The sequence below is a fragment of the Pongo abelii genome, chromosome 1 (genome assembly GCF_028885655.2).
Source record: "Pongo abelii isolate AG06213 chromosome 1, NHGRI_mPonAbe1-v2.0_pri, whole genome shotgun sequence".
NCBI lineage: Eukaryota > Metazoa > Chordata > Mammalia > Primates > Hominidae > Pongo > Pongo abelii.
In genome coordinates, this window is record NC_071985.2 from 5,862,382 (window position 1) to 5,883,677 (window position 21,296).

Consider the following 21,296-nt stretch of genomic DNA (forward strand, 5'->3'; position numbering starts at 1 on the left):
GTGTCCCCCTAGCCCTTTTACGTTGTGAAAATGTATAGAAAGCTTCTCTGTGTGCTCCTTGAGTAGGCTGTGACTATCACTGAACTTGATTCTCACGGTTATTAATCTAGTTCTTGCCTTTGTGATGTAAAGGTAGTAATTCTCCTGAAATGGACCTTTACTTTTATAAAGTAACTTACTAAATGAGGAAAGATGTCCTGACATGTGCTTTTCATAAAAACGAAGTGTTACAGTGTTTTCCCTACTACCTAATGGTAGCTACTTAACGGTAGGTTTTAATATTATTTCTTGAAAATCAATAGTATTTTATAATAGTATGATGATCAACTCTATAGGCTGTGATAAAAATAAAATTTCCGCATAACAAGAACCTATGATGTTTATTTTGCCACAGTTAATGAGTTGTAATCATTAATGAGTTATTAGTGATTATTTTCAACTTAAACTAGAATTTACATGTTAAGATATATTAACTTTATGTTTTATATTGGGTTGATTTTGTCATAAAGTGCTTTTTTCTTCCCTTATAATTTTAATCGTTTAATTTTACGTTGCATTTTAATAGACTTCTTTAAAGGATTTATTATTTATCTTAAATTTCAACTTTAAAAGTCTGTAACTAATTTTCGGTATGTGGAATTATATTCAATCATGCTTTAAATGTATTTTACTGGTAAATTTCATTGTGTTCTGAGATTATTTTGTATGGAAATAATCTGCCTGTTCCCTATTTTAACATTAGAATAGTGAAATTTATACTGTAAACCTTAGCATACATTCTGCATATTAATGCTGTTATGGCACTTTTTTAAATTCTGTGCTTCGTGATTTGTTTGATTTGTTCTAAGTATCAATTTCTTGTTCCTTTTTATCTACTGAAAAAAAGAACTAGTTTTATTATTGTATCTGATTGCAATTAGATAATGCTCATCTAGTACTAAATATTGTATATGCTTAAGCTTTTTTGTTAAAATGTTTTTTATTCAACAAAATTCTCTTCATGAAAAATATTTCTTCTATACTAATTAATAGGTAAAGACTTTTCTTTCTTATTTGTCCCAAACACTGGGATGTTAAGCAGTGTACTCTTCAACTAAGTATCTGACAGACAACCTGATATTTAATTGCTAACTAAAATATCTGTACAGTTGCAAATTATTCTGGAAGTATAACAAAAGAGCAGTTACGTGCCGTTTGAAGAATGCTGGGTGAGTAGATAATATTGACTGGAGCGTTCATTGTTGATCTGTTTCATTAAGAAATGGGATACTTTTGATGGGAAGAAATATCTTTATTTCATTAATAACCAAAATTTCGAATCAAATACCCTAGGTTTTGATTTACTTACTCAAAAATTTCATGAAGGATTGTTCAGCAGTGAGTTAGCCATCGTGAGAGATAAAAAACATCTGTCTGGTAGTGTGGTTGATTCAACTGGATATATTGTCCAGTTTAGCAGAAATGTTTTAGCCAAAGCCAGTGACATAGCCAATGTGTGTTACTGGTAAAGCCCACTTCTATATCAAATAAAGGTGGGAAAACAAAACAGCAAAAGCAAGGTTAAAGAAAACCTCATAAAATCTACTTACATGCAAACAGGAATTGCACAAAGTATAGAAGTGGAAAAGAATCCCAAGCATGCATTGTTGAGGTCTGAAAAACAAATGACACATAGCAGAGAACAAGTTATTTTTTAAGTATATCCATAATTAATAAATGATTAGAAAATATTACCCTTTGAAACACAGTATTTATTGAATCGTTGAATAATACCTACCAAATATTGAACATTTACTAAGTGCCAGGAAGTTTATGTGTGTGTGGTGTGTGTGTATTTAATTTATGCAACAAACTTCTAAATTAAGGTATTATTTTTACACATTGAAAAAATTTGAAGCATAGAGTTAGTGAATAACTTTGCCCTCTGTGTTGCACATTCCTAAGTGATAGGGCCTATAATTGAACCTTTGTCTTTTTGGCTAAAGCCAAAATTCATTCTACTCATCTTTTTTAGTAAGTTAAAGGGTACCACTTATTTCCTTACTCTGGTTCATAAAATTTTAGAGTTCAAGGGAACTTTAGAAGTCAACTCATACAATGTGCCACCCACTACTAATATCTCTGAGATGTTATTGGGTCCAGCTTCTCCACAAACCCTTCCCTGGACATAGGAAAACCTCTGTAGCTTCCAAAAAGTGTAATAGGAAAATCTCACTTAAATTGAGCTAGTAGTTGCTTTTACTATATAACTTCTTCCCATTGGTTGCAATTCAGTCTTTAGGAGTAAGATGAAGTAAGGTTTTTCTCAATATATTAGCTAGATTTTCTCATGTCTAAATGTTGAAACACCTCCAATTTCATATGGTTTCCTTTGCCATCTCTCACATCTCTCAGCTGGATTCAATCAGTTTTGTCAGTGCTGTTCTTTGTGTTCTGATCTTGTTTCCATATTTAATTCTGCAGTTATGGTCTGAATGCAAAGTGCAGTGAAATTGTCCCTTTCCTGATTTCAAGCCATACACTTGTGTTTAAAGTCTAAAATTGTATCAACTCTTTAACAACAGTCATCTCTGCTAATTCAAAGCAAAAAACAGAGAGAGAGAAATGTTACATGGCTTTTCAAGTTATATTTATGTAATTCAAGGGATTATTTTTCGAGATTTTGTTCTCCTTTTCTAATGTTCATAAATGGCCTTTATTAAAAATGATAGTGTTAGGAACACATATTAATTAATGATAGGTGTTGTTTCTTTTGATGTTGGTCATGGCGTTTTGTTCTCTTTTAGTGTTCCTAATGAACCAGTAAAAAGTTGGCAGCCTTATGTTGATTCTTAATTTGTTTTCTGAAAAATTGGTCTGGAAACCACTGATGTAGTCAACATAAATCAACATTTTTAAACTCAGCTAGATTTCTCCCATTGTGTATAAACACACAGATGATGTTTTTAAAGCAGTATTTTACCATTGCCCCCTATTAAATTTCATCTCCGTGAATGTAGCCATAGTTAAAACTTGAGATCTTCTTGAATCATGATTCTGTCATCCAAGGGATTAGCTTTCCTTCCTGGCTTTTTGACATTTATAAATTTAACAAGCCAAACTCTTATGTCTCCATCCTGGCCATATACTTAATATAGCCAAGGACGAAGCCATGCACATTTATAAATAGAATAAATGTTACATAAATAAAAGATGCTGGGAGGAAAGGTGACACAAAAATAATGAAAACCATTTGGATGGGTTTTTTTGTTTGTTTGTTTTTTGGGGCTTTTTGTTTGTTTTTGTTTTTGTTTTTGTGAGACAGAGTCTTGCTCTGTCGCCAGGCTGGAGTGCAGTGGCGCAATCTCCGCTTACTACAACGTCCACCTCCTGGATTCAAGCTATTCCCCTGCCTCAGCCTCCCGAGTAGCTGGGACTACAGGCACGCCCGGCTAATTTTTTGTATTTTAGTAAAGACAGGGTTTCACCATGTTGGCCAGGATGATCTTGATCTGACCTCATGATCCACTGCCTAGGCCTCCGAAAGTGCTGGGATTACAGGTGTGAGCCATGGCGCCTGGCCTTGTTTTGTTTTTTAAATTAAAGAGAAAACCATTATATCCTCCAGTAGTAAAGGAATTAGATGAAGTTTACAATATAACGGAGGATATGGATAATTCTTTTATGATATAAAGTCAAGTAAGGATAGATGCTATGAAGAAAAATTAATCAAGGTAAAGAGATAGTGATGGAGGACTGCTATTTTAAATTTGTTTTCAAGTGTTCATTCAGGTAGTTTTCAAATAATATTTTGAAAAGAAATAATATGAAAAACCTCTTCACCCTACATCTTATCTGCTGAGTTACCACTTTTGCCAATCCAGTAAGTAGCTATTTTTATTATTTCTTATGTATTCTTCAGTGAACTTTTTTTTATTTTTATTTATTTATTTTTGAGACAGAGTCTTGTTCTGTCGCCCAGGATGGGGTACAGGGGCAGGATCCCAGCTCATTGCAGCCTCGACCTGCTGGGCTTAAGCAATACTCCCACCTCAGCCTGTTGAGTAGCTGGGACTACAAGTGTGCGCCACCATGCCCAGCTAATTTTTTGTAGAGATGAGGTCTCACTATGTTGCCAAGGCTGGTCTTGAATTCCTGAGCTTAAGTGATCCTCTTTCCTCAGCCTCCCAAAGTTCTAGTATTACAGGCATGAACCACCACACCTGGCCATGAATTTTTCTTCACCTCAAGCAAATATAAATATATATTTTGTGTCCCCTCTATGACACAAAAAAATAGCCTCTTTATCCACTATGCTACACCTTGAGAACTATCTTAGAGTGGTTAGGGAATCCCTCTTTCTGAGGTGACATTTAGCAGAGAACTTGCATTAGGTAAGGAAGCAAGCCTTGTAGGTATCTGAGTGGAGAGTATTCTGCTCAGGTGCAGTGGTTCTGAGGCAGGAATGGGATAAGTGAATTTGGAGAACACTGTGGCTGAAGGTGAGTGAGGAAAAGGTGCTTATAGGAGGAAATGAGGTTGCATAGAGATTTTATTCGTTGATTTTAAGTGCTATGAGTGTTCGTTGGAGGATTTTGAGCAAAGCCAAAAAATTGGGTTATATTTTTAAAGAATGGCTCTGGGAATTCTTTAAAACACTGGGAACCATGAGATAAGCTAGGAAATGATTGGAATGATCTGGTTTAAGAGACATTAATGGCTTAGACTAGAGCGACAGTAGTGGCCATAGTGAAAGTTACTAGTTTCTGGCTTTAGAGAGTCAAATGTTTTGGATATGTTAAGTTTGAAGTGTCTGTTAAACACCCAAGTGGACACATCAGGTAGGCAGTTAGATATGTAAGTCAAGAATTCAGAGGAGAGGTTTGGACTGAAGATAGTTAAATGTTAAGCATCACCAGTGGACTTAAAGGGATCTCTTGGCTAGGGAGTTAGACTGAGAAGAGATCCAAGAATTGAGAATTGGTACTTCCACATGGAAAGCTGAGCAGAAGAGAAGGCGCCATCGAGGAGTATTGAAAAGTGGCCAGTGGGGTGTGAGGAAACTGAAGAGTGTGTTGTCCCACAAGCCAAGTAAAGGAAGTATTTTCAGAGATAAGGAGTGATCAGTCACCTGTATCACCTTTAATCACCTAAATACTTCATAAGAAATCAGGCAGTATCCTCTTTCTTTCTGAATGGTCTGTGAGAAAGCAATTTCCTTTCTTCAATCTGGTTTATCAACATGAATGTTCACAGTTATTCTCCCCTGGCAACTACTAAATCTAAAGCCCTGAACAAAGTTTTACTCATAAAGAGGCCAATGCTGTTTCCTACGTGGATGAGTATGGCAGCTGCTGCCTCCTCTGATGTTTGAACAGGAGAAGCGATGCTGTTTCATGGGAAGAATTTATCAGGAAGCTAGTGATAGTCCAGCTACCTCAGAGGTTTATTGTGGTAGCCAAATGAGGTAGATGTAAAAACCAAATGAAAGGTATAATTGCAGGTAGGGGTCTCCTTCCCTTATTGCCCCAAGTGTGGTACCAACTTGATAGTGTTAGATTTGAAGAACTATGTTGGCAAATAAAAATATTTTTCATTTTGAGTCTGTAGGAATAGTTTTTTACTTTCTATGCATTCTATCCCGGTAGGCAGTTTCGCACATCATTTTATAATATTCTTGAGGGTAGAAAAAAGGGCTTGATGCTAGAAAGAGGATAAAAACAACCAGGGCAGGCGCAGTGGCTCACGCCTGTAGTCCCAGCACTTCGGGAGGCCGAGGCGGGTGGATCACCTGAGGTCAGGAGTTCGAGACCAGCCTGGCCAACATGGTGAAACCTTGTCTCTACTAAAAATACAAAAACTAGCCAGGCGTGGTGGCGCAGGCCTGTAATCCCAGCTACTCAGGAGGCTGAGGAGGGAGAATCGCTTGAATCCAGGAAGCAGATGTTGTAGTGAGCTGAGATTGCTCCACTGCACTCCAGGCTGGGTGGCAGAGCGAGACTCTGTCTCAAAAAAAAAAAAAAGTAAACAACACTGTAATGGACATTTCTAACTCTGAATTTCTGTGCAAATCAATGTTTTTCTTTGATTTCAACAAATTATGGTTAAAATACAATGCAGATACAAATGCAGAATTCTACTAATTAAACCTTTTCTAACTTTTTAATAAAATTACCTCCTCCAGTTTATATCAGTTTATTCTTCTACCACTGGCATATGAAACTGTGTGTTTCTTCACCCCTTCATCAGTGCTGAATATTACATATCTTTTTTAAAATTTGCTTTCTTTTTTCTTTTTTTTGAGACAAAGTCCCGCTCTGTTACCCAGGCTAGAGTGGAGTAGTGTGATCATGGCTTGCTGCAGCCTTTACTTCCTGGGCTCAAGGGATCCTCCCCACTCAGCCTCCCAGGTAGCTGGGACTGTAGGCATGGGCTGCCATGCCCATCTAAGTTTTTTTTCACCATGTTGGTCAGGCTGGTCTCGAACTCCTGACCTTGTGATCCGCTCACCTCGGCCTCCCAAAGTGCTGGGATTACAGGCGTGAGCCACCGCACTGGCCAAGGTTTTTTATTTTTTTATAGAGACAAGGTCTCATTTTGTTGCCTAGACTGGTCTCAAACTCCTGGGCTCTAGCAGTCTTCCTGTCTCAGCGTCCCAAAGTGGTGGGGTTACAGACATGAGCCACCCAATCTGGACAGTTTTGCCACTTTGATGAACAACAACCAAAAAAAAAAAAAAACCTTACTTAAATTTCTCTTATCAATAACACTTAACATTTTTAAAAAGTATGCTTATTGGCCATGGTATTTCTGGTCTGAATTGCTTGTATGTGTGCCTTTTGCTTATTTTTCTAAAGGAATGTTCATCATTATATTCACTTGTAGCAGATTCTAGGATCACCATACTTCTGTTGTATCACCCTGCTACCCTCACTTGTAACAATTTTTGGGTAATAGATACTGTAAAATTTTTTCCCAGATTGTCATTGCCTTTTAAATTTGTTATTTTTACCCAACAAAGATTTTAACATGTATATAGTCAAATTTCTCATTTCCTTTTCCTTATGAAATAATCTCACTACATAAAATTTTATTAAATACATGCCTATTGTATTTGTGATTTGAATTTTTACATACAAGTGTGTTAATTGATTTTTTTTTTTTAGAATGTATTTAGTCATATATAGCCTGCTGTGTCAGTTTATTGTGTAACTCTCCAGAGTTTTTACTTTCTTTGTTTTTCTTTTTGTGAAACAGGGTTTCACTTTGTCCTCCAGGCTGGAGTGCAGTGGGGGGATCTCCGCTCACTGCAGCCTCGATCTCTTGGGCTCAAGCCATCCTCCCGCCTCAGTCCCCCAAGTAATTGGGAATACAGGGCACATGTCACCACGCCCAGTTACTTTTTTTGTGTTTTTGGTAAAGATGGGGTTTCACCGTGTCGCCCAGGCTGGTCTCAAGTTCCTGAGCTCAAGCTATCTGCCTGCCTGAGACTCCCAAAGTGCTGGGATTACAGGCGTGAGCCACGGGTCCTGGCCCAGAGTTTTTACTTTCTAAACTATTTGTTTTTTAGTTTCCTCTTTTCACTAGAGTTAAATTGGGATGTAAGTTTTTGAGGGTGTGTGTGTATGTGTGAGTGAGTGTGAGATACAAGGAGCTCTCTATTTTGGGCAGGGGGGTTATTCTAGATTTTTTTCTTTTTTTTGTAATGAAAATTCTCAAATGTACAGGACAGTTGAATTTCACAATGACTACTCATATACTCACCATTGTGATTCTACTAGGAACACGATAGCAGTTTTATCACATACCTAGCCATTTATTTATCATTCCATTCATCAGCGTATCTTGTATTTTGATGCATTTCAAAGTAAATTGCAGATATTAGTATTTGTGTGTGTTTAACTAAAGTGCTCTTAAATTAATTGAGGCTAATTATGTTTCAGTTTTACATTTTCCGAATGTACTATTGAAATATTTTCCAACCAATCACTATTATATTAAAAAAAAAAGATGGTTAAAAAATGAACATACTGTTTTTCACTCCAGTAGTATTGGTGAACTAGGTGTTTCTGTAAACAGGTAGCTAAATTGACACAGATGATATTGAGTTATTCCTTTTGGGGGTAGGGCATCTGTGTATGTGTGTATATGTGTGTGTGTGTGTGTGGTGTCTACTTTTAAAGAGGAATGATGGACGGGCGTGGTGGCTCCTGCCTGTAATCCCAATACTTTGGGAGGCTGAGGCAGGCGGATCACAAGGTCAGGAGTTCGAGACCAGCCTCGCCATCATGGTGAAACCCTGTCTCAACTTTAAAAAAATATAAAAATGAGCCGGGCATGGTGGTGCACACCTGTAGTCCCAGCTACTCGGGAGGCTGAGGCAGGAGAATCACTTGAACCTGGGAGGCAGAGGTTGCAGTGAGCCAAGATCGCCCCACTGGACTCCAGCCTGGGTGACAGAGCAAGACTCCGTCTCCAAAAAATAAGTAAATAAATAAATCAGAATGGTAAGTTGAATTTTGTTTTTGTTTTTTAAGCTAAAGAGCTATTTAGGGAAGCTTATATTGTTTCTCTGATCTAGAGGTTCTACCCTTTAGTGGCAAATCTGGGAGTAAATTATTCGTTCTAAATTTTATATCTTACTACATTCCACTTCCACTCTCCCTCTACCCTTCTTTACCTACATGAGGAATTCTGTGTTGGTCTATTTAGTAAAAAATGAGAGCCCTTGCTTTAAGTTTTACCCTATGACTCTTTCCTTCCTTCCTTTCTCCATCCCTCCCTCTCACTGTCGCCCAGGCTGGAGTGCAGTGGCGTGATCATAGCCTACTGCAGCCCCAAACTCCTGGGCTCAAGCGATCCTCCTGTCTCGGCCTCCCAAAGCACTGAGATGATAGGCATGAGCCACCACGCCTAGCCTTTTGTCTATGATTCTAAGTGGTGTATAACAAATTCCAGAATGTTAAGGATCTACTATAAAGAATCAACAATTCAAAATTTAGGACCAGGCACAGTGGCTTATGCCTGTAATGCTAGCACTTTGGCAGGCCGAGGAAGGCGGGTAACTTGAGGTCGGGAGTTCGAGACCAGCCTGACCAACATGGAGAAACCCCGTCTCTACTAAAAATACAAAATCAGCTGGGCGTGATGGCGCATGCCTGTAATCCTAGCTACTTGGGAGACTGTGGTACAAGAATTGCTTGAACCCGGGAGGCGGAGGTTGCAGTGAGCTGAGATTGCGCCACTGCACTCCAGCCTGGGTGATAGGGCAAAACTCCGTCTCGGAGAAAAAAAAAAAAAAGGATTCAAAATTCATGAATTGGAGAGGTATGAACAAATAGAATCCAAGTCGGTGAAAGGTAAATAAAGTAAAATTTAGAACTTTGGGGAGGGTACCATACCCTGCGGACAAGGGGATGGGACTGTTTGGTATCTGGCAGAAGCAGGTCTAGTGTTTATTGTGGGTAACATTTAGAACATAACTCATTGGCGGGGCGTGGTGGCTCACACCTGTAATCCCAGCACTTTGGGAGGCTGAGGCGGGTGGATCATGTGGTCAGGAGATCGAGACCATCCTGGCTAACACGGTGAAACCCTGTCTCTACTAAAAATATAAAAAATTAGCCAGGCGTGGTGGCGGGCGCCTGTAGTCCCAGCTACTCGGGAGGCTGAGGCAGGAGAATGGTGTGAACCCGGGAGGTGGAGCTTGTATTGAGCAGAGATCGCGCCACAGCACTCCAGCCTGGGCAACAGAGCGAGACTGTCCCGAAAAAAGAACATAACTCATCACTAGAATCTGGCACCTTTTCCTAGTGGATATTGGGTCGATTCCAAATTAACATCCTCTGCCCTTCAAATATAACAAGATGAGGGTAGGAATAGTTCATCAAAGAATGCTGTTTTGACAACCATTTGCTTTCATGTACTTCTCAGATGTCTGTTTTTGCCACTAGGATTTCTAATGTTTGACTTTCCTTTCTCTCTTGTTCTTGGGCCCAATTTGTAGTCTCCTCCTCCAGTCTGCATTCTAAATCAGTACATTGTGCTTTTCCTGTGCTCTAATACCTTTTCTATTTCTTTCTTTTTGATCTTCCTAGTCAACTTCATAGCCCACTCCCCCTACCCTCCTGTATTGTCACCCCATGCAGTCCAAGCTGAAGGAGTCCGTTTGAGAGATTAGAAATATATACTTTTTTTTTTTTTTTTTTTTTTTTTTAATGAGACAGAGTCTCGCTCTATCGCCCAGGGTGGAGTGCAGTGGCGAGATCTTGGCTTTCTGCAACCTCTGCCCCTCGGGTTCAAGGGATTCTCGTGCTTCAGCCACCCGATTAGCTGGGATTACAGGCGCCTGCCACCACGCCCAGCTAATTTTCATATTTTCAGTAGAGACGGTGTTTTGCCATGCTGGCCAGGCTAGTCTCAAACTCCTGACCTCAAGTGATCCACCCGCCTCGGCCTCCCAAAGTGCTAGGATTACAGACGTGAGCCGCCACTCCCGGCCTACATTTTCTTGATTTAGTTAAGATAATCTCTTTATAGCTCTCATCATATCATCACCTTCTTTTATATTTTAAAATACCTTTATAGAAGGTGAAGCATTCTTATCATGTTTTAATTCACAAAGCAATTATTTTAGTTATAATAGCATTTTGGTAAAGAAAGAGATGTTGTTAACATTGTTTTATAAGGCGATTAAATTGCTAGTGTCTGGTTTTTCTATTTTGCACATTCTAGTTTTGTAGTCTTAATGTGGAGCACACCTGTAGTTTTTGCAACACTTGGTCTGAACCGAATCTGTGATTCAAAATATTCATATTCCTTAGTACTTCTAAGTAATTCTTGCAAAAAGTTGTGTTTCATTAACTTTTCATTTTTATGTTCAGAGGCACCCTCCTACACAAAATGAAATTTGCCTTCTACAATTCTGTGTTCATTTAGATATTATTAAAACTTTGAACTTTGTTTTCATAGTGTGAAAATGGAACATTAAGCACTTTGTTGTTTGAATTAGTGCTTCTGGCTGGGCACGGTGGCTCACGCCTGTAATCCTAGCACTTTGGAAGGACGAAGCAGGAGGATCATCTGAGGTTAAGAGTTCAAGACCAGCCTGGCCAACATGGTGAAACCTCGTTTCTACTAAAAATACAAAAATTAGACAAGCATGGCGGCAGGCACCTGTAATCCCAGCTACTTGGGAGGCTGAGGCAGGAGAATCACTTGAACCCAGTAGGCAGAGGTAGCAGTGAGCTGAGATTGTGCCATTGCACTCCAGTCTGGGCAACAGAGCAAAAACTCTGTCTCAAAAATAAATAAATAAACAAATAAGTGCATCTTAATCTGTGCACAGTGAAATCTGCAGAATTTCAAAAAAAAATACAGGTACCCATACCTTACCAGTTACATTATAAGTTCAAGTCTTCAAGTATGAAGCCTAGACGTTGATAAATACATTTACACATAGAAGTGTTCTTGTGTGTAAAAATCTCCGCAAGTGATTCCAGGTCTAAGAGCCATTAGCTTAAGGTGATCTCCTTAACTAAGGGTTGTCTTCTAAGGAAATAAGGTGGAACGTCTAACCGTGGTGGTGAACGGCTTCACTTTCAAAGTGAGGAGATGAATCTTGAAACTGATCTTATGAATTGCTTATTGCAATTCTAGTCTGATTTATTTTGTATTAAATGGATTGTATTCTTTTTTTTTTTTTTTTTGAGATGGAGTTTCTTGTTGCCCAGGCTGGAGTGCAGTGGTGCGGTCTCAGCTCACTGCAACCTCCACCTCCCAGGTTCGAGCAATTCTCCTACCTCAGCCTCCTGAGTAGCTGGGATTACAGGCATGTGCCACCACGCCCGGTTAATTTTGTATTTGTAGTAGAGACGGGGTTTCACCATGTTGGCCAGACTGGTATCAAACTTCTGACTTCAGGTGATCCACCCTCCTCAGCCTCCCGAAGTGCTGGGATCACAGGGGTGAGCCATCACCACACCTGGCCAGATTGTATTCATATTACTAAGTAATCAGAAAATTCCCAGTGAATTTTATGTCAGATCTCTAGTATGGCTATTGGCCTATTGATAAAACTTCACCAGAAAAGTTTGTATTGTGCCGCTGTTACCTATTAATATTTGCTGAACATTTACTAAAGTTTCAGGCATCCATACAAGGTACAAGAGATACCAGGATTACGAAGTAATAGCCACTTTACTCAAGCAACTCAGTTTATAAGGGAAATAAACAAAAATAAATATATTCTGTACAAAGAAGTTTAGGAGTTGCTGTAGGTATATGTGAAGGGCAAGACGGGTGATCAGAATTGAGAGGCTGGGAATTCTATGGGTGTTTTTCTGGGGGCAGTGATTGCTGGGAAGCTCACTGTGAAGGGTCTTGGGACAGCATAGAGCTTTCATTTTCAAATTCAGTTGGACATGGAGCACAACGGAGGAGCAGAGTAACATGGGGAGATAACAGGGCTTCTTATTCAAAACTGAAGAGTTTGAATTCTATCTTGAACTCTACAGGGAGCTGTTGAAAATTGGGGTGTGAAATTATTACATCTACTTTTATAAATGTAATTTTGATAGCTGGAGAGAGGAAGGATTTGGAGAGTGGGAGGCTAGAGACAAGGGATTCAGGTAAAAGAGTTCTGCAGTAATTTACTGGTAAGAACCAGTGGAATAAGAGGAAAGGCACCAAAAAAGATATTTAGGATGTGGAATCAAAGGGACATAATGACTTACCTAAATAAAGCGGGAGTGGGAGAGAAGATATCTGGGCAGTTGGTGATGCCATTCACTAAGACAGGGAGAACAGGAAAAAAGGCACATTTCGTTAGATGAAAGGGATCTTTCTGTTTTTTAAAAATTAAATCTGAGGAGTCCGTGAGGACCTTGAACTGGAAATGACTCATAAGCAAAGGGAAGGTCTGATCTTGTAAAAAAGGTTTTGATTTGAAATTATATGTGTAACATTATAATAAGCAATATTGGAAGCCCAGGGTTTTCAAAGAAGTCCCAAAGGGATTATGTATAGGGAAGTAACCCCCTAAAAACAGAATTTAAAGAAAAAGTAGACACTTTCAAAGAGATTGAGGAGTGCCCACAGAAGTGAGAGGAAACCAGACTGATACTTGTAGAAGGCAAGAATGGTCAAAGATATTGAGAGGTAATTTAAGATAGCAATACTAGAGATCATTAGATTTAACAGGAGGACATTTTCAACCATGAACTATTAGCACCATAGTTCAAATTCCAAAAATTACTTTGACTTTGGAAATTCAAATTTACTAATATGTGGACTGAGTTCTGTTATAAAATTACTTTCTAATTAGATGATTTGATTTTTTCTTTAATACACGTATATATACCATACACTCTAGTACATTTGCTAAAAGAAAATTCAAATATAATGAGGAAAATTATACTTTTAAAAAATGTATCTACCATTAGGTTTTGGGTTACTTCCACTTGTTGGCTATTAATACCAATAATCTTTTATCTATGTTAGCTTCTTTTTACCCTCAAAATTGCAGAAGCTCTTCTCTAAATGAAATATATCACTATTTTTTTTTTTTTTCCAGGACAGTTCACTGTGTTGCCCCAGCTAGAGTGCAATGGCACAGTCTTGGCTCACTGCGTCCTTGACCTCCTGGGCCCAAGTGATCTTCCTATCTCAGCCTCCCTTGTAGCTGGGACCACAGTCGCACGTCACCACACCCGGCAATTTTTTTTATTTTTTCATTTGTTTGTAGAGACAGGGTGTCACTTTGTTGCCTAGGTTGGTCCTGAATTCCTCAGCTCAAGTGATCCTCCCACCTCGGCCTCCCAGTGTTCAGTGTTCTTTAGGCTGGCTGTGCCTAGCGATTCCTTCCCTTAAGAGAATTCTTCTATTTCACCTTCTCAGAAATAATCAAACTGCAGAACAATTCCATTGAACTGTTACATACCTCATGGCATTCTGGTAAAGATAAACCGAATCACTTTAAACATCCATAGCCTAAGAATTACAGTATATGAAAGAACAGTCTTGCCAATACAATGAATATTTTAAAATTTTAGACAAAAGATAAACCCAATTGTTTATATAATTTACTACTTTGTATGAAAGTCATAATGATGCTATCTTTTTTGAGATGGAGTCTCGTTCTGTTGCCCAGGCTGGAGTGCAGTGGCACGATCTCGGCCCACTGCGACCTCCACCTGCCAGGCTCAAGCAATTCTCCTGACTCAGCACCCCCAGTAGCTAGGATTACAGGCATCCGCCACAAGGCCCAGCTAATTTTTTATATTTTTAGTAGAGACGGGGGTTTCACCATATTGGACAGGTTGGTCTCGAACTCCTGACCTCAGGATGATCCACCCTCCTCGGCCTCCCAAAGTGCTGGGATTACAGGCATGAGCCACCATGCCTGGCCTATAGTGATACTATCTTAATTAAATTAAAATACAAAGCACTTTATTTTCTTTTGATTAGATTAAAATTTTCTTTTCCAGCATGCATTATTTTATCAACTATTCTGCATGTTTATATGCTATAAGTATGAGTTATTTAACGAAAGCGATCCTTAAGGTAAATAATAGTGTCATTTGTTAGTTTGAGAGCTGAACTAGCTAGAGTGCCACTAGCCATGTATGAATATGTAAATTTAAATAAATTAAAATTAAATGAAACTTAAAATTCATCTTTTTAGTTGTATTAGCTGTATTTCAAGTGCTCAATAGTTAACACATGGCTTGTGGCTAATGTATTAGACAGGAGTATTTCCATCATCACAGTCTGTTGCACAGTGCTGGTATAGAGATATTTGTAAAAATTATAATTTAACATGAAGATAAAAAGAAAAACTGCATAATTCAGGCTAGTAATTAGCAACTTACTGTTATACAGTAAAGTGTGTTAGTGATATATTCACTAAGTACATTCTTGCTTAAAATAGACTCTGAGATGTTTCAGTTTTCTACACTTTGAAGTTTCAATTCACTTTTCATATGTTATACTGATACTGCAGTGGAAATAATTCGTACCCACCTCCCAAATAGTTAATGTATAGTGAATCAGAAAAGGTATTGAAGATGAACAGAAACCACTTTTTAAGGGCACAAGAATTAGTGATATGCTAAAATTAATTGCAGACACATGGCAGAGAAATTGTTGTCATGCGTGAGCTAAGAACAGTGAATCAAAGCATTTGACTTTCAGGGTCTTAACAGACCCTTAACCCAGACTGCTTTCTTCCCATTGTCACTCCCTCCTGTAGACAGTTTCAGCTCTTTGAAACAGCTTTGTGTGTCTTTTCCTGCTCCTAGTACTCTATGATCTGACAGTTTTTTAGATTTATAGTTATTTAGTGAACTTGCAGATAGTTTACTATTCTTTCAGATTCTAGGTTTCTAATCCATGCTGTACCCCAGTTTACTAAATTTCCCTCATTTCTCTAGATTGATCCGCTGATTTTTGGCCAGCTGATTTTTGGTTTTTGGTTTTAATAAATGATTGATTCTTTCTTGTCTGTGAACTTCTCAAGGAGAGAATCTTGGAGCCTGCTGGTGGCCAAACAGGAGGCTGAGAAGGTTGAAAATAGGCTGAAATTTACATGAACTGTCAGCATTTATTGCCCAAACAGAGTGTTAGAGAACTCGTTGTTAAAATATATTGCATATCAGTCATACTCCAACTCTAGCCAAATCCGAGACTGGCAGAATCACCTGCATCATTTTAAGGTATATTTAAGAAAAATACAAAGGAGATAGTGATTTGTGGGAAAAGCCCCATATTTGGTAGCTGAAGGCCCAGATTTGAATCTAGGTGGTTCCTGTTTATACTGCGTTTGTAACCTTGAGTAAGCCTTTAACTTTAGTTTTCTTAAGGGAAAAATGTTTCTTGAATGCTTGTTTTGGGAGTTAAATGAAAGAATGCAAGTATTAATAGAAGCAGGTAGCACAATTACTGGCACAAAGGAGGTACTTGATAAATGTCTGAATCTAAGTCAATTGATTTTTTGGTGTAAAGCAACAAAAGTATGCTTTAGTGAGGGTAGTACAGTTCTACAAAAGCAAACAAGTCAGACTTTACATTTTTCATAAACTGGCAGGGAAAACTAGCAAGAATTTTTAATGCCTAGATAATTTATGGAAAAGTATAACTTGTTTTTTCTTAAGTATTTTCTTTAAGCACTTTATTGAATGTTTTTTTATGAAGAAATCTTTTATTAAATCACTGGCTTGCTAGCTTTTCCCATCAAATCTAAATCTTCTGTTAAAAATATATAATAAACTCAGACATAGAATATGTGGCTTGGTATTTGGAATGTCATTTTCACTTATTTTTATGAGAAGTTTTTTTTTTTTTTTTTTAGTTTTAATGCTATATCAGATTTAAGTTGCAGCTTATATTTTTTCTTTATACCTATTTGCTTTAATTGCCTTTCACAAAAGAATTAATAATGTATATGGCAGATGATAAAGGTAAAATTTAGAATAGTCATTCCAGAATAATCATGAGTGTATGAAAGCAGAAATTTTCCCAGTAATGAGTTTGTTCACATGAGCATGAAACAAGTATCTTGGTAAGTATCCAAAAAAAGCACAGCTGTGGATTTATCCTTTTGGAGTAACTATATAAATAAGGGTGGAGATTTTAAATACATGAATTTTTTCCAAGATTATATTTCATTATGTGTGCCACATCAAATTAATTATACAGCAGAGCTGAATTTTTGAATATGTTCTAAGCATATGTCAGTTTCTCAAAGATATTTCCGTAGACCACCCCAGCCTAAAGAGCACCACCCAAGTTATCCTGTCCTCTTTGTTTTTTCATGTTTCTTTCCTCCCACTGCCCCTGAAGTTTTCTTATTCATTTATTTAGCTATTTGTTTATTTTTGCTTCTATGAGATTAGGAACTTTTTCTATCTTGATCCATTCTCTTTCCCCAGTATCTTATAGTGCTTACTACTTGTGAATGAAGAAACAAACTGGGTTTTATTTTATAGTACTCTATAAAATGGGGTCCTCATGTGTAACAGTATATAATGTTTATGTCCATTTTCTAGAACTTGAAGAATTTTTGTAGCTAAAACCTATTATGTCTATATACACACCTATATGTGAAATTCTTAGAACAGTGCCTGACTCATATTAAGTAGTCAATAAATGCTACCAATTATGAATAAAACCATTTGCTTTTATAATATATGATTTGCATTTTACTTGATCCTGAGTTACTATGATGTATATTTGGACTTTATTTGATAATGAATCCTTAGTTGAAATGCCACCCCTAATTATTTCTTCATTTTCAGAAATACGTGGCATCAAAAGACAGACTTCTGGTGTTGAGGATATATTTTCTGTTAGGGACTTTTTAGGGGTGAAAATGTAAAATAGGATTCCTGAATTTATACATTTGTTTAAAATTGTATCTTTTAGATACTTGGTATGATGGGGTAAAATGACATGGCAAAATTACAGATGCCAGTTGATGCAGTGCCTTAGTGTGTTTATTTCAGTTGATAAGCTTTACTGCTGGTTCAGATTACAATTTTGTAAGGTAAAGTGTATCACTTTTAACTCCCCTTTGTTTAGATTTTCATTGATTTTATTAAGAAAACCAGATCATCTTTCTCCTACGATTTATTCTTTCAGGAAACAAAGCTAGGTCCTGGGCCAACCCTATGGAGAATATTGTCACCCTTTCACGCCTGTTGGTACCAAAAGAAAAGTTGTCACATGGATGCCTAAGTAGATAATATCTTATTAAAATGAGAAATGCATAGGCTAGAGAAAAGCATTTCCTACTGTGTAGACGATAGTCCTAAAGTGAGGCCAGCTATTTCTTTCTCTACTGTGTAGACCGATAGTCCTAATGTGAGGCCAGCTATTTCTTTCTCTGCAATAGCAGGAGTTGTGGGGTAAGAGGAGGTTTAATCTCTGTAAAGCCATCTGGTGATGAATCAGCCAGCCAATTGCCAGAGCATAAGGATAGACTGCCCTTAACATGTGTTTTAGCTCAAGTAATTGTATACACTATCATTTATAGAATAATGATTTTTTCTCAGGCTTAATAATCTGAGTAAACCAGTTTCTTTTTGTGGGTGATATGGTGCACTATTTTGTAGTTCTCTTGTAATACTGTCATATATCAAGTGCACTTATTTATTATTGCCTGTCTCAACTTAAGTATTATAGTAATTAACATCATTCAGAGCCCTCTTGCCATCATTCCTCAATTTGAATAATATGTGACTAGGAGCAACGTTTAAAAAAAAATATATATATATATATATATATATATTTTTTTTTTTTGAGATGGAGTCTTGCTCTGTTGCCCAATCTGGAGTACAGTGGCGTGATCTTGGCTCACTGTAAGCTCCGCCTCCTGGGTTCACACCATTCTTCTGCCTCAGCCTCCCAGTTAGCTGGGACTACAGGCGCCCACCACCATGATCGGCTAATTTTTTGTATTGTTAGTAGAGACGGGGTTTCACCGTGTTAGCCAGGATGGTCTTGATCTCCTGACCTCATGATCTGCCTGCCTTGGCCTCCCAAAGTGCTGGGATTACAGGCGTGAGTCACCGCGCCCGGCCTGAAATATTTTTAAAAAGCAGTAAAATGTATGTAATTTTGAAACCTGTGTAGTGAAGCTGTGTGCTGTGCTCAATAACTGCAGAGTTTTTCTTTGTTTCATGTTTATTTAGAATGTAAAACTTAGATATTAACATTTCAGTCCACTGAATCATGAAAAGAACTCAGATTTAGCAGGAAAGTCAGTTTTTAAAGTTAATGATAGCTTTAAATGTAAATGTAATGATAGTTCCATGTAAATAGAACTGTGATGCTGGCCCAGTGTTCACGTCCATCTGACACCCAAGTGTCTGAGCTTTCAACTTTTCTCAGATCGTTCGTGAAAACAGCTTTATGTGACAAAAAGATAAAGAATAAGAAAGAGACAATCAGAGAGGACTATAACTAGGATTTTTTAACGGCTAGATTGAATTGCTGTCAAAGGTTAGATGATTAATTTCACCTCCTGCCCCTGGAGATTTCTAGGTTATCCTCACTTCAAGACTTGTAGCAGCTCCAAAGCTACTCATTCATTGAAAAATAGCTTGTCAAATGCTCACTGTAGATGAAACATTGGGGTAGGCTCAAGGGATACAAAGATGAAAAAGTGTCTCTGTGCTGGTTTAGAATGATACCATCCCTACCATCACCATCCACGCCTGGAGTAATGACAACCTCCTGTTGTTCTAGGAACACCCTAGGTTTATCTCTGTCATGGCATCTACTACCATTCCCTGCAGTAGTGAGTTCCTTGAGGCAAGATATTTTTGTTTGTTTTATCTTTATGTGTCCTTGATCCTCAGTGTCTGGATTCTGCAGGCTTCTCAATAGCTGTTGAAAGAAGGGAGGAATGGAGGAAGACAGTTTTGTTGCCTTCAAAGAGCTCATCAACTTGAGGTGTAATCATATCATTACAGTATAGAATTATTAATACTAAAAATTATACTTTAAATTGTAGCATAATAAATGTTTGAACAAAATATTGTGGGACTACAGAGAAAAGTATGGCTAACTCTGCCCTGGGGGAATGGGAATAAACTTACCAAAAGGAAATGTTAGTTTTGTACTTTCTCATACTCTTTGAGATTTCCTAAATGCTGAAATTGATAAGCACAGAAGATAGAGACTGATATAATTTTGTATTATGTCTAGTCTGCTTTCAAGAACGAGTACTACAGTATTAGAAGAGACACTGAAGGCCAGGCATGTTGACTCACACCTGTAATCTCAGCACTTTGAGAGGCTGAAGTGGGTGGATTGCTTGAACTCATGAGTTCAAGACCAGCCTGGGCAACATGGCAAAACTCCATCTCTAAAAAAATGCAAAAATTAGCCGGGTGTGGTGCTGCACACCTGTAGTCCCCGTTACTCAAGAAGGTGAGGTGGGAGCCTGGAGCTTGAGCTTGGGAGGTGGAGGTTGCAGTGTGCTGAGATCTTGCCACTGAACTCCTGCCTGAGCAGTAGAGAGCCAGACCTTGTCTCAAAAAAAAAAAAAAAAAAAAAAGAAGAAGAAGAAGGAAAGACAATGAGGATTGCTGATGTGGAAAAATGGAAGAATTTGGGGGTTTGCTTTAGGTATATTATTAATCACTTTAAATGAAGTGCTGGAATTACAGGCATGAGCCACCGCACCCAGCATAAAGATGGTTTTAATTCTGTCATTGATCTGTTTGTCTTCTGTATGTTATGTGTTTTTTCTTTTATTCTTTTATTATTGTCTTTTTAAAAATTGAACTTTTTTGTAGTGTATCGTTTTGATTTCCCTTTCTTTTACTGTATATTTTTAATGTATTTTCTTAGTGGTTACCTTGGCGATTCCAATTAATATCTTAAACTTATAAACCTAGTTTGAATATATCAATTTAGTTTCAAGAGTATACAGATACTTTGCTTGTGCACATCTCCATTCCTCCCCCGTAATATAATTGTCACAAATTACACCTTTATACATTCCCTTTCCAGTAACATATTATAATTATTGCTTATGAACTTGTTTATTAAACCATATACGAAAAACAGAAGTTACAAACCATATGAAAAGTATGAAAACAGTGGATTTATATTTACCTTTATAGATACCTTTATCCGTGGTTTTAAAAATTTTTTTCACAGTTTTAAGTTACTGTCTAGTGTCCTTTCATTGCAGCCCAAATATCTTTCACATTTTTTGTAGGGCACTGTGCTGACAAAAAAAAAACTGTGTCAGCTATTGTTTAACTAGAAATATCTTAATTTCTGCTTGCTTAAAATAATAATAATAATAATAATAATAATAATAATAATAATGCTTGAAAGACAGTTTTGCTGGGTATAAAATTCTTGGTTGACAGTTGTTTTTTTTTCTTCTCTTTTCCCACTGCTATCCCACTGCTTTCTAGTCTCCATAGTTTCTGAGAAGAAATCTGCTGTTTATCTTACTGAGGCTCCTTTGTACATGAAGAGTCACTTCTGTCATTGTTTTCAAAATTCTTTCTATTTCTTTAGGTTCTGACAATTTGACTGTAATGTTTCTTGTGTGGAGCTCTTTGAGTTTATCTGCTGGTAGTTTATTGAGCTTCTAGGATGTGTGTATTGATGTCTTTTGAAAGTATTTTTCCATTAAGACTTCAAATACTTTTCTGTCATATTTCCTTCTGGGACACATAAATGTATATATTAGTATGTTTGATGATATCCTACTGGTGCCTCAGGCTCTGTTCATTTTACTTCATTTGTTTTTCTGCTTCTCATATTGAAGATAAGACAACCTCAGTGTTCTTATC

General features: G+C 37.6%; 1 protein-coding gene across 31 annotated transcripts in view; it reads left to right on the top strand.

The window, feature by feature from the left end:
* CEP170 (centrosomal protein 170) overlaps window positions 1-21,296 on the top strand; it is a 130,383-nt gene that overhangs the window by 2,525 nt on the left and 106,562 nt on the right. The window lies entirely within an intron of this gene.